This window comes from Triticum urartu, chromosome 6A (genome assembly GCF_056163025.1).
Source record: "Triticum urartu cultivar PI428250 chromosome 6A, HENAU_Tu73, whole genome shotgun sequence".
Taxonomy (NCBI): Eukaryota; Viridiplantae; Streptophyta; class Magnoliopsida; order Poales; family Poaceae; genus Triticum; species Triticum urartu.
The window spans coordinates 235437578-235449453 of NC_141878.1; the positions used below are offsets into that span (position 1 = coordinate 235437578).

The following is an 11876-nucleotide window of genomic DNA, read 5'->3' on the forward strand; positions in this document are numbered from 1 at the left end:
GGATGTTTTATAATCATTTTATAGTCATTTTATATCATTTTTTGGTACTAACCTATTGACATAGTGCCAAGTGCCAGTTGCTGTTTTTTCCATGTTTTTTTACATCGCAGAAAATCAATATCAAACGGAGTCCAAATGCCACGAAACTTTACGAAGATTTTTTATGGACCAGAAGGAAGATGTTTGGCCCTGGTTGCACCTGGGGGGAGTTCCGAGGAGGGGACAACCCACCAGGGCGTGCCAGGAGGCCCAGGCGCACCCTGAAGGGTTGTGCCCACCTCGGGTGCCTCCCGGACCGCTTCTTTGCTTTATAAACTAGTTGACCCGTTGCGCCAAATGGCACAAAGACCCGCTAAAACCATGTTGTCGATGAAAATAGTTTCATTTTGCAAGGACATATTCGATACTCGTAATAAAAATCCCATGTGTTAAACCATGCTATTTTTAAAATGTCCATCAAAAAGATCATCCAGTAAACCCATGAGCCACGGTTCCTTTCTAATGGAAACAAGTAATGTAATCTATGAGATTGTAATAGTGGAAAGACCATTATCAATATTTTTATTATTCTTATAACTGTAAACAAGGAGACCACTACCATATGAATTCATACATGCACCTCCCATAAAACCAGTATATTTCACAAACAACACTCGCAAATTGTCATAGGCTTTCTGTAACAATGTAACCACTGTAATTTCTTCAACGATGACAAGAGCTGGTAGAATGATGGTTGCTTGCTTGGATCGCTGCACCAAAGATCGTTGAGGTCATAGTTAGTGAGGCAAGTAGCAGAAAAGAAGAGAAAATAAAAATTGAGAACAACGGCATAATATTTGAGAAACGATCTGTCATCTTACTTGTCCCGACATGAAGGTATTATGCTAGCCACCAGTGGAATGACCTCTTTGGGAATACCTAGTCGTTTGTTCTGGAACCCAACTGCTCCAAAAACTTGCATTGGATTCAGCCCGCTTGAAAGTACAACCAACATTGCTAATTCCCATAGGATTACTCACATAGGGGCAGAATCTCTTTCTCTAACATGCAAGCAGAACGAACATAGGACTGTATGTATAATAAGTTTCTATAAGATAAGCAACTTGTTGTGTTACCACCTAGACAAAAGCACCTGAGTGGACAAATCAAAACGCTGGATAGGGGCCACATCTAGCACACACTTTTCACATATCATTTGAATTTTGGTGGATCCTGGATGAACGGCTTCTTGGAGACTGAATTCGGGTGGACTCCTAGATCTCCAGTATAGATATTAATCCAGGAAATTGTCCTATGGAAAATACAAAAATATAAGAATCATGAGCTAAAGGCATGCTTGTAATTAGAACAACAACCTACATGTAATCCGCCAGGGAGAATGATACTGCAAAAAAGGTTAAATCTCTTATACTGAAAACCGTGCAAAGGAGTGCCCCGCTGTAATAATGTAAATTTCCTGGGATGTATATTTAATAGCTAAATTTTGTTCAAATATCTGGGAATATTAATCATAAATACGAAGAATGCATGAAACAGCAGACCAAATATATCTACCATAAGACATCGAAAAAGATATCATTTGGATCTATTTTGTCAACAAAATTGACAACCACAATAACCATGACAATCCTGCACAAAGGATGGTATACACCAAAATACTTTCACTCATAAATTCTATCTAAAAGCTAAGGTTTATTCTTAGATGCAAATATACTATCAACTCATAAAGCTGAGATACCCCTTCGGACCAGATCACCTAAGTTGGCACTAATATCAACTTTTACTTTGCAATAATAAGAAGATCTTCATACTTTCCTCTGTCCCAAATCTAATAGGTTTACAACCCTGATATATGACATTGGCTACTGTCATGTTGCATTTCAAAAGAACAAGGGAAAAAGGCACGACAACCACGTGTAGGGCTGCTCCAAGAAACTCACATGCTTAGTTTTCATCTTGATGTTGTAGGGTAGCAGAGACTCCATAGAAAAAAACACATCGAAGCAAAGCTAAAAAAAATGGCTACATAGCAAGCAATGATAATGAAAAATATTTTCAGTTATCACTGACCACCAGAAGTAACACTATCGGCTCCATAAAAATGTCTTGGTAATTGACTGTTGAAAGGCAGAAGAACTGAATATATAAGAATAAGCCATAAGGCACACTTCTCACAAAAAAGAGATGGCCACTGTGAAGAAGCACGAGCCTAGTATGTCTCTAATAATAGAGATGCTCCTGTTCAATATAACTAAACTATTCCGTGAGCAAAATGTAAACATGCATGTAGCTTGAATTCAAAGAATACACATGTAGCTGGAAAGAAAGGAAGCAAACCTCGAGCAGCAAAACAGAGTTACAACAAAACAGAAGATCAACATGCAGCAACACAGGAGATTGCATAACCTGATAAATAAACATAAATGAAGTAGTCAGAGCAGGCAAAGAAAACTTCATGCGCCAAGGCATTAAAACATTTTACAGTTCAGTTTGCAAGTTCAAAGTTGACACCATGGCGACACACAACTATAGAGTAAAAGACCAGCATGCTATGCATGTATACCATGTTTCACTTTGAAAATAAAGCTGGATTGCAACTGAATATCTCTCCTTGTATTTCCTATATTCCACACACCTAAATTAAACCAGCAAGTTAGCATGTCATTATTTACAAAGAAACACCAAAATAACCTAATCAACCATATCCCTTCTTTAATATTTCCTTTCTTTTTTGTAATTCTAATTCTTCAACATGGCACAAGGATTTATCCCTATTTAATCTCACACTAAGACCTAAACTTAGTGTGTGGCATATATGTTAATACCCCCAACCTAAGATCTGAGAAGAGCAAGAACAACAAAACTGAGAAATTTCCCTTGGTTATTTTAAGTTTTCGTCGAACTGGCAAAATCATTTGTAGGCAACTCAAGTTATACGCCGCGTGCAAGAAGTGAACTTCCTCAGAAACCTCACAAATGTACGACAAGTTAGGTAAGTAACAATATATTGAGGATGAAAAAATGCTTATCGATACATGAGTTGAGAAACCAATCAAATATCTTCAGATTCAATGACGCAATTATCCTAGAAAGATCTTAAGCCTGGAGAACCCTTCAACTGAACAAAAAATAGCAAGTCAACATATCAACAACAACACAAGAGACAACTTGTTAGCAAATCCAGCAGTAAACAAAAAAACACGCTACTAATTCTTAATACCATTAACCTGTAAGATTTGTACAAGTAAAGTCATGTTAGTGATTCTTACACCAAATCAGTATACCACCGCCATAGTACTACACCGTCTAATTACTATATGATTATCAGACTGAAGAAAAACGTTGCAGCCCCCTTCCGCCACTTTGCGGATGTGACCTCGTGTTCCCTCCACTTCAGATCAGGAACCTAAGGGAGGAATAACGGACGGCGGACGATGGTTGTTTCCACTCTTGTTTCAATGTGATCAGGAAGCAAATGCAATCCACTTTCAGAAAACCAAACTATATATACCTAAAGGATCAGTGTTCTAAAAATGTGAGTTACACTTCCCGCTTCCACGATCCATAATAAAATAAGAGACTTAGGAAAGGGGCTAGCCTACACAAATAGCCCAGAAAGATCAAGCCAAACTTGGAGAGTGGAGGGAGAGCTCACCTGGACCCAAGAATTTGTAGGTGGCCAAGATAGATGTGATAGGAAGCACAGAGGATCCAAAGAAAGCATACAACTCATTAGGCAATACATTCCTCCCCTACAATCCGTGGCCATGCTGGCCATGCTCGAACCAAAGGTCCACAATGTTGCATCCAATATCAGCACAATAGCAAGGCAAAGGCATGACTTCGGAACCTAACCCCAAAGCAGCAAAAATAAAATGGCAGTAAGGCAAAGATATGTAAAGATGCAAAGGTTACATGAACTGGACATGCCAAAATTGACTAGCTCATCTTCGAGTTCCTCCAGCAATGCCTCTTCCCTGTTCGAGGAGCTCTCTGTATCAGCCACTCGCCTGCTCATCTCCATGATGCTCGCCTCAGCCTGTAAATCCATAAAATTTAATTTAAGCCAGATAAGTATTTTATCAGTAACTCTCGCTCTCTGGAACAAATGTGGACCAACTAAACTGAATATTCTACTCCCTCCGTTCCCAAATATTTATCTTTCTAGAGATTTCAACAAGTGACTACATACGAAGCAAAATGAGTGAATCTACACTCTAAAATATGTCTACATACATCCGTATGTTGTAGTCTGTTTGAAATGTTTGGAAAGACAAATATTTAGGAACGGAGGGAGTACATTAGACCAGAATCTTGACTAATTAATAACTGACATAAGCAATCAACGTGTGAACACTCACTCTATGGGACAAATGCAGACCAAACTGAACAAAATATTCTACACGAGAACATAATCCAGACTAATTAATAACGACATAAGCACTGGACCTGTGAACACTCGCTCTCTGGGATAAATGCAGACCAAACTAAACCGAAGAAACATATAACTTTGTTTTTACCTTCATAACAGGCAGCATGACCAGAATCACAATCCGTGAGAAGCCATAAACCTAGAAACTGCATCAGTTAGAAAGACTGCATAGACGTGGCACATGTGCAAATATTTGTCCAATTACAAAATAAGAAAGGGATATTACCAGCACATTTTGTTATACTGCTTGGTTATGTTCAAATGGTACACAAAATCGTATTGGTAGATGAAGAAACACAATGCAAGATCTTTCAGTCCCCTCTTTTTATCCCTCTCTGGATCCATGTCCCTTCTTTTTCATCCCTCTCTCTGAATCTAGATCCTAGCAATGATCAAGCTTCCAGTCCCCTCTTTTTCATCCCTCTCTCTCAAACACACATGACACATTGTAGCAAACATAACACATACTATAATTGAAAACTGAAGCTGTGACTCTATTATCCAATTTCAGTAACCATAAACTCTGTGCCTAGCAGCAAAGATCTCATAAATGCACATACACATGATCACAAATTGTATCATCTAAATGCAAGAACAAAGTGGAGGAAAGAGAGAGGATGTAGAGGCAAACCTGAACTTCCTCGAGCTCCTTGCTCCTGCTGCTCTAGTCGGAGACCCTCCCTCAACCACCGACCACATCCGCAACTGCCGCTGAAATGTAATGAAGGCCTCCCATGAAAGGAAATTAATATCTATATATGAGAAATTGGATGAGAATATGTGGAGTAGCCAATAGGCATTTTTAGCATCGCTATGATACTGGATAATGTTGGCCTCTGGTAGCACGATGCATCACAAGCATATGTCGAGACACAAAGGTAAGTAGTAGATAATTTTATACCCCAGTGCAGACTGTGCGTTCTTCCTGAATGGAACACAGAAAACCCGGATTGGAATTTTCAGAAGTTCTCTAAAACTACCTGTCGTCAATGAGTAAAGTATCCTATGGCTAATACTTATGTACGTAACAAATTCACGTCTCCATTGTCCAGAATTCAACATCCATCAGAATATAAACAAACTTGACAAGCATTGTACTGCCCCTTCTTACATAGACCATGCAAACTAACAAGGACGTCCCTTCAACCACATATAACACAAGCATAAAGCAAAGAATATTAAACTGTGACTTCAACTACAGATAACACAAGAACCATTGTGTTGTCTAGCATAAACAACATGGAGCCCGTAGCAGCAGCGTACGATCTGCGATTTACATTTATACTCATTACTATTAGCAAAACAAACCACCTTTCGTTTATTAAATCATGATTTTCTCACCATGAATCATAGTATATTATATATACAAGATTTTCAGTCATGGTTGGTTTCTGTGCCTAAAATAGGTATGCAAATTGGTGCATGGCGACAAATAGTAGCAAGTATCGCTCACGGATAACAATCTACTCAAACTGAATTGAAACCGGATAAATAATGCAACCAGACAACCAGGTATAAAACTGGCACATATGTGTATAGACAACTATTTCATTGGCCTTTCCTCGAATTTGTACCTATTCATCTATGCTTATGTTTAAAGATCGAGTATCCATCCGCTGTAACATCAAGAAATTGCACATGTATCTTTCTCTCCACTCTTTTCACAAAATTGGTTGCTTTAAACATAAAAATTGTTGGCAATACATATATGATTATATTTTTTCCAAAAAATTAACTCACATGTCAGCATACATACCTAGGCACTCATTATTTATCCAAGAATTTGGTGGCATGGATCCACTCTGGAAACAAACAGACACATGGTAGAAGAAAAACGCGAAGAGAAAAGACACGGGACAACACATACCTTGCCTCCTCCCTGGCCCGGTTCCCTGTCGCCAGCCTCCTCCCCCTCCTGCGCAGCTCAACCCCATCGCGACTAGAGCGTTGCCCCATGCTCCAACCACCGGATGGACAATGAAGATAATTGTGTTGAGGGAGATAGACCATCAATGAAGGTTTGAAGAGGAAAAACTAAGAGAATAGATATGGGGAGAGGGATCTCACCATCTCCAGCTTCCTCTATCTCGAGCACCTCCATCCGGTCTCTCATTTTTCTGACCTTCCCCGTCTCGACCTCTATCTCGAGTTCCGACCCACCAACGCCAGATTCAACCCAGAAGCACCAACGATGGTGGAGGGGAGTAGCATGCAGCGGTGGTGACGAGCGAGGATGAGGGAGGGGCTATGGGGAACGATGCGTGTGCAACACCCCGGCAGCGGCATGGCGCCACGAACGACAGCTTCCTCCTGGCGGCGTGGTTGTAGGAGAGAGAGGAGGGAGGCAGAACGACGACGGCGGCTAACGAGGATGGAGGAGGGAGGAGCGCGAGATGTGGGGCTTGGTGAGGCTAGGGTTTGTCTGGTGGGGGCTGGGGCCTGGGGAGAAGGGGGATTGGGTGCGGAGCGCGCGGTGCAGATTGGGCAAAACACTCTGCACGCGGAAACAGGTGGCCCAGCCAACCAGCGTGCCGCGTGAGCCCACCCGTCAATGGACAATGAAAACTACCGCCAGGTGAAAATTAGTGTTAACTGCCATGAAAATCTGATGGCTCGGACACGCTGGAATACAAATCCGACGGCCAACGAAGCTTCAAATTGGGGGAGCCTCGTGGGAGCGAGTTGGCTTATCCAGCCGCCGCAGAGTCTAGAACCATCAGATCCAATCTAGACACTGCTACCTCTTGAGCACTGCGTTGGTTTTCCCTTAAAGAGGAAAGTGTCGGTGTCAAAACCGGCGGATCTCGGGTAGGGAGTCCCGAACTGTGCGTCTAGGCCGGATGGTAACAGGAGGTAGGGGACACGAAGTTTTACCCAGGTTCGGGCCCTCTCGATGGAGGTAAAACCCTACGTCCTGCTTGATTAATATTGATGATATGGGTAGTACAAGAGTAGATCTACCACGAGATCGGAGAGGCTAAACCCTAGAAGCTAGCCTATGGTATGATTGTTGTTGTGTATGTTGTCCTATGGACTAAAACCCTCCGGTTTATATAGACACCGGAGAGGGTTAGGGTTACACAAAGTCGGTTACAATGGTAGGAGATCTGCATATCCGTATCGCCAAGCTTGCCTTCCACGCCAAGGAAAGTCCCTTCCGGACACGGTACGAAGTCTTCAATCTTGTATCTTCATAGTCCAGGAGTCCGGCTGAAGGTATAGTCCGGCCATCCGAACACCCCCTAATCCAGGACTCCCTCAGTAGCCCCTGAACCAGGCTTCAATGATGATGAGTCCGGCGCGCAGATTGTCTTTGGCATTGCAAGGTGGGTTCTCCCCCAAATTCTATGTACCTGTTGAATAAAGTCCGGTTCCTTGTAGATGTTGCGCTCCTTGGCTTCTACGCCCAATAATGGCCGCTTCCCACGTGTCAAACGAATATGAAAAGTCTAAGTGTTTTTACATCCACACCCCTAGCCGCGTAAATGAGCTGCCCTATTTAAGGGGACGAGGATTTGGATCCAAACCACACCTTCTCCCCTTCGCAAGTGTTCATCAGAGCGCATCCAACAAAGGTCTATTCCACCATAGCCAGCCATCGCAACTCCTCCCCTCGCCCTTCCAGCCCTAAGCCTGGATATTGGGAGAGATGCTCTATCCCGCATAGCGAGCTAGTGACGCTCCGGACCAAGGGATTTCTCCCCCCGACCTATATGGTCCCGGTTCGAGCCGGTCTTGCCGTCTATAACGGCGGAGAGCAAGCAGAGAGTACCCCTAATCCCTCCAAAGGAGAGCGGGTGTGCCTCATCCCTTATTTAATAAGGGGGCTCGGATTTCCAATCCATCCATTTCTCCGGGGGCTGCTGGAGTTCTACGGCCTCCAGCTACATAATCTCACGCCTGCCTCCATATTGCATATCGCGGGCTTTGTAGCCCTCTACGAGCTGTTCTTGGGTGTTGAGGCTCATTTCGGGCTGTGGAAAGAGCTATTCTGCCTCGTGCCCCGTTCTAAGAAGGGGTCAATGTATCAAGTGGGCGGAGCCGAAGTGTGACACATCGCCGGGACCGGATATCTGTCCGGAACCCCAAAGAAGGCGTCCAAAGAGTGGCCCTCGGAATGGTTTTATATAGAAGACGTCCCGCTGCCGGATCTTGTCCGGATTGGTCTCCTTGAATTCAACAGTACTCCCTTAAAGAAGCACCTAAGCTGGCGCCCACGAAGCCCTCAGAGGGAAAGTGACAGGGACATCATTTACCTGATGGGCCGAATAAGATTGTTAGCCCATTCCGGACTAACCATGATCGGGGTTATGGCCGAATGCATTATGCGGGGGGTGCAGCCGCTTCAGTATAGAAGCCACCCCATGTGGGACTTCAACGGGGAGGACGACGCCACCCGCTACGGCCGTAAGGGGCCGGATTCAGCTGCCGCTCTACTAAAGATCTTGTCCACTTTGTATAAGGGAGAAGAGGAGGAATTTCTCCGCGTCAACGCTCAGGGTGGATTCTCCATGCACAATCCCCCAAGCTAGGTAAGCGGCCGTACTTGTCCATCCGTTTTGTATTCCCATTATTAAATATTCAGTCTAACAACTTCAAAGCAGGAACTGCGCCGGGCTGTTAAGGAAATAAGCAGCCCTCCTCCACAACCCGAGGACCCAGGACGGTCCCTCGCCCCGGCCTCTCAAGAGGATCCGGACATATCTATGGAGCTGATTGATGGAGTGTTCCATCAATTGATTAAGGACAACGCCTTGGTGGCCATTACGGCCGATTACCTAGGGCTAATCCTGACCCCCCAGGTAACTGAGATCGAAGTCCCAGTACCCCGAATAGGTGTCCGCCCACTCGTGTTTTCAGTTTCCTGATTACTACTGAATTTTGCAGGGGAGGTTTTTAAGGCGGAAGGCCGAACCTGCGGCGACAAGCCAATGAGGGGCCGTAGGGCCCCGCGGGCAGAAAAGAAGTGCAGTCCGGACTGAGGCGTCAGCGTAAAGGTATGGCGCGCCCCTTATCCCAGGTGTTATACCTTCGATGCACATTGACACTCGCGCTCTCTTCAGGACAAAGAGACCTCACCGGACTATATCCGGAGAGGCTGGCAATCGCGCCTCCACCAGCCAGGCTCCAAAGCCTGGTCCGGAGGCGGAGGAGAACGCAAGGCGCGCGCCAGACGCTCCTCCGACGGAGGATGTGGACGGGTTGTCTGCCACCAACTCTGAGGTGGAGAGTGCCATGAACCACAGGCGTCGCCGGAAAATTCTTCGTGACGCTTGTTTCTCCCAAGGGGCGTTAGATGCCTTCAACTCAGGAGATGCGTACCTCCGTGCCGCTCAAAATGGTCTAGCTAGAGCCACGGAGCAATATGTAAAAGACATACGGGTAGGAAAATTCTGGTAATTATGTATATATACCAGTAGCCCCCGAGACTTGAAATAGTTAGAATAACTGATTTAAGGATCATTTGTTATGCATGTTCTTACAGAAAAGAATTCCCTACTGTCCAAGGAGCTAGAAGAGTGCAAAGCCCAACTTGAGGCCACACTAGCCGCGGAAGGGGAGCCCAAGGAGACCCCCTCTGGTAATATACACTTCGAAAGATAAGTATTTTGCAAAGCACGTCATGGGTGCGAATCTGACAAATGAAATTGCAAATGGCGCCGGATTGAATCCGGAAAGGCAACACCTCCTACGCCAGCTAAAGGCTGGTGAGAAGGTGCTGACAAAGGTGAGGCGGGAGAAGAATGACCTCCAAGATGCCAACACCAAGCTGGGCGTCGAGCTGAAAGATGTTCGTGCCCAGCTGTCAGACTCCGTGAAGGAGAATCAGTGGCTTCGGCGCGGCATATTTAGTAAGTGCTTGAACGAACCTTTGAAAGAAAGTTCGGCGGGGAAGTCGACTAACAGAGCAATGTCTGTAGGTGTGCTAACAGGTCGTCCTGCAGAGGAGATGCCTGGTTCTACGGGTGACCTTCTTCCCGAGCTCTCGCAACTGCTCGATCGAGTTCGGCAGGCGATGCAAGGTGTCACCCAGGCCCTGTGGCCATCCATCTCCATGCCCGAAGGTCTTGGAGAGCTTGCGGAGAAGCTAAAGGGAGCATGGCGGCGCTTCCGCTTGTGGAAGATATCAGCCTGCCGTCAAGGCGCTAGGGAGGCCTGGGCCATGGTGAAGACGCGGTACGCAAAGGCTGACCCCAACCACATGGCCGAGGTCGGTCCTGTAGGGCCCGATGGGAAGGAGATCCCTGTAAGCTTAGTATACGGCCAAGTAGAGTTGGCCGCAAAGTACTCCCAGCAGGACTGTAAATTAGACAGCCTGTTAGATGGTATTGAAGAGGAATACAATCAATCAAAATGACTATGTAATTTAATTGACATTTATAATGCCTTCTAGCCAGATTGTAGATCATTTGTCATGGCCGACCTTTTCGCTTCAGCCTCGGGACCTGACAGTCCGGAGTGTGTCCGAATTCCCATGCGGTTATATAGGAACCGGGGAATGCATGGAGACCAGGCGTAGGGGTCATTAGGGCTTGAACAGACAAGTGCCCGACTAGTTATGTTATATTACATGGTTAGTAAGAAACATCTTCCAGGGAGAATAGTTTCGTTAGGGGTTCCTTTCCCTGGGAGGCATGCCCTAAGGTGCATGTCCATGCTGCGAAAAGAAACGCAGGAAAAACATCTGGGGCGTATAGATAAAAATAAAAAAAGATCATCTTTAGTTCACCGACCGAATATTCCCTTAAGAACGCTAGCTTTCGGCTTCACCCAGTCTGAGGTACACGTCCGACTGACCCGGCAGTAACAATCGCAGAGGTGCTCCCTTTACCACCTAGCCGAACAATCGGGAATGTAGGGGTAAGCACAGGAGCCAGGCAACCCAGCTTGGCCAAAATTTAAGTCATATCGATGCATATAATGGTGAATAAAAGGTACATGCGGAAGTGTCACACATGTGTTGGGCATGAAGCCCGTATGAATAAGCTTCTGTTTAAAGAAGCCCCTAGGTTTAATGAGCGTGGATAGCGCGTCACTTTATGAGCCTTTAAAGGCTATAAGAGAGAGAGAGAGCAGAAGAGAAATGTAAGACAGAAAATATATAAAAAATGGACAGAGGAAGGAGACGAACACAGAGTTCAGCACTAGGCATAGAATCTTCAGAGACGGGTTGCGTTCCATGGGTTTGGCTCGAGTCGGTTATCCGATGCATCCCGCAGGCGATACGCTCCACCAGTCAGGACTTGGTCAATTATGAAGGGACCTTCCCACTTGGGCTTGAGTTTGTCCTTTTTCTTGTCTGGTAGTCGTAGAACTAATTCGCCAACGTTGTAATTTTTGGCCCGTACTTCTCTGCTTTGGTATCTTCGAGACTGCTGCTGATAGAATGCGGAACGGGCTTTTGCCACGTCACGCTTCTCCTCCAATGCGTCCAAGCTGTCCT

General features: G+C 45.2%; 1 long non-coding RNA gene across 20 annotated transcripts; it reads right to left on the bottom strand.

Moving 5' to 3' along the window:
- Nucleotides 1-535: 535 nt before the first annotated feature.
- On the bottom strand, nucleotides 536-6893 carry LOC125542339 (uncharacterized). Of its 20 annotated transcripts, none has more exons than XR_007297884.2 (8): nucleotides 6300-6892; nucleotides 5064-5143; nucleotides 4521-4571; nucleotides 3036-4039; nucleotides 2564-2635; nucleotides 2338-2406; nucleotides 861-1291; nucleotides 536-749 (listed from the first exon to the last, which is right to left on the bottom strand). It is a non-coding gene; the product is annotated as an uncharacterized LOC125542339 (long non-coding RNA). The 20 variants fall into 20 exon arrangements; XR_015608042.1 differs by having other exon boundaries at nucleotides 2338-3118; nucleotides 3656-3850; nucleotides 3931-4039; nucleotides 6300-6891; XR_007297886.2 differs by having other exon boundaries at nucleotides 2338-2635; nucleotides 3036-3118; nucleotides 3656-4039; nucleotides 6300-6891.
- Between the last annotated feature and the right edge of the window lie 4983 nt (nucleotides 6894-11876).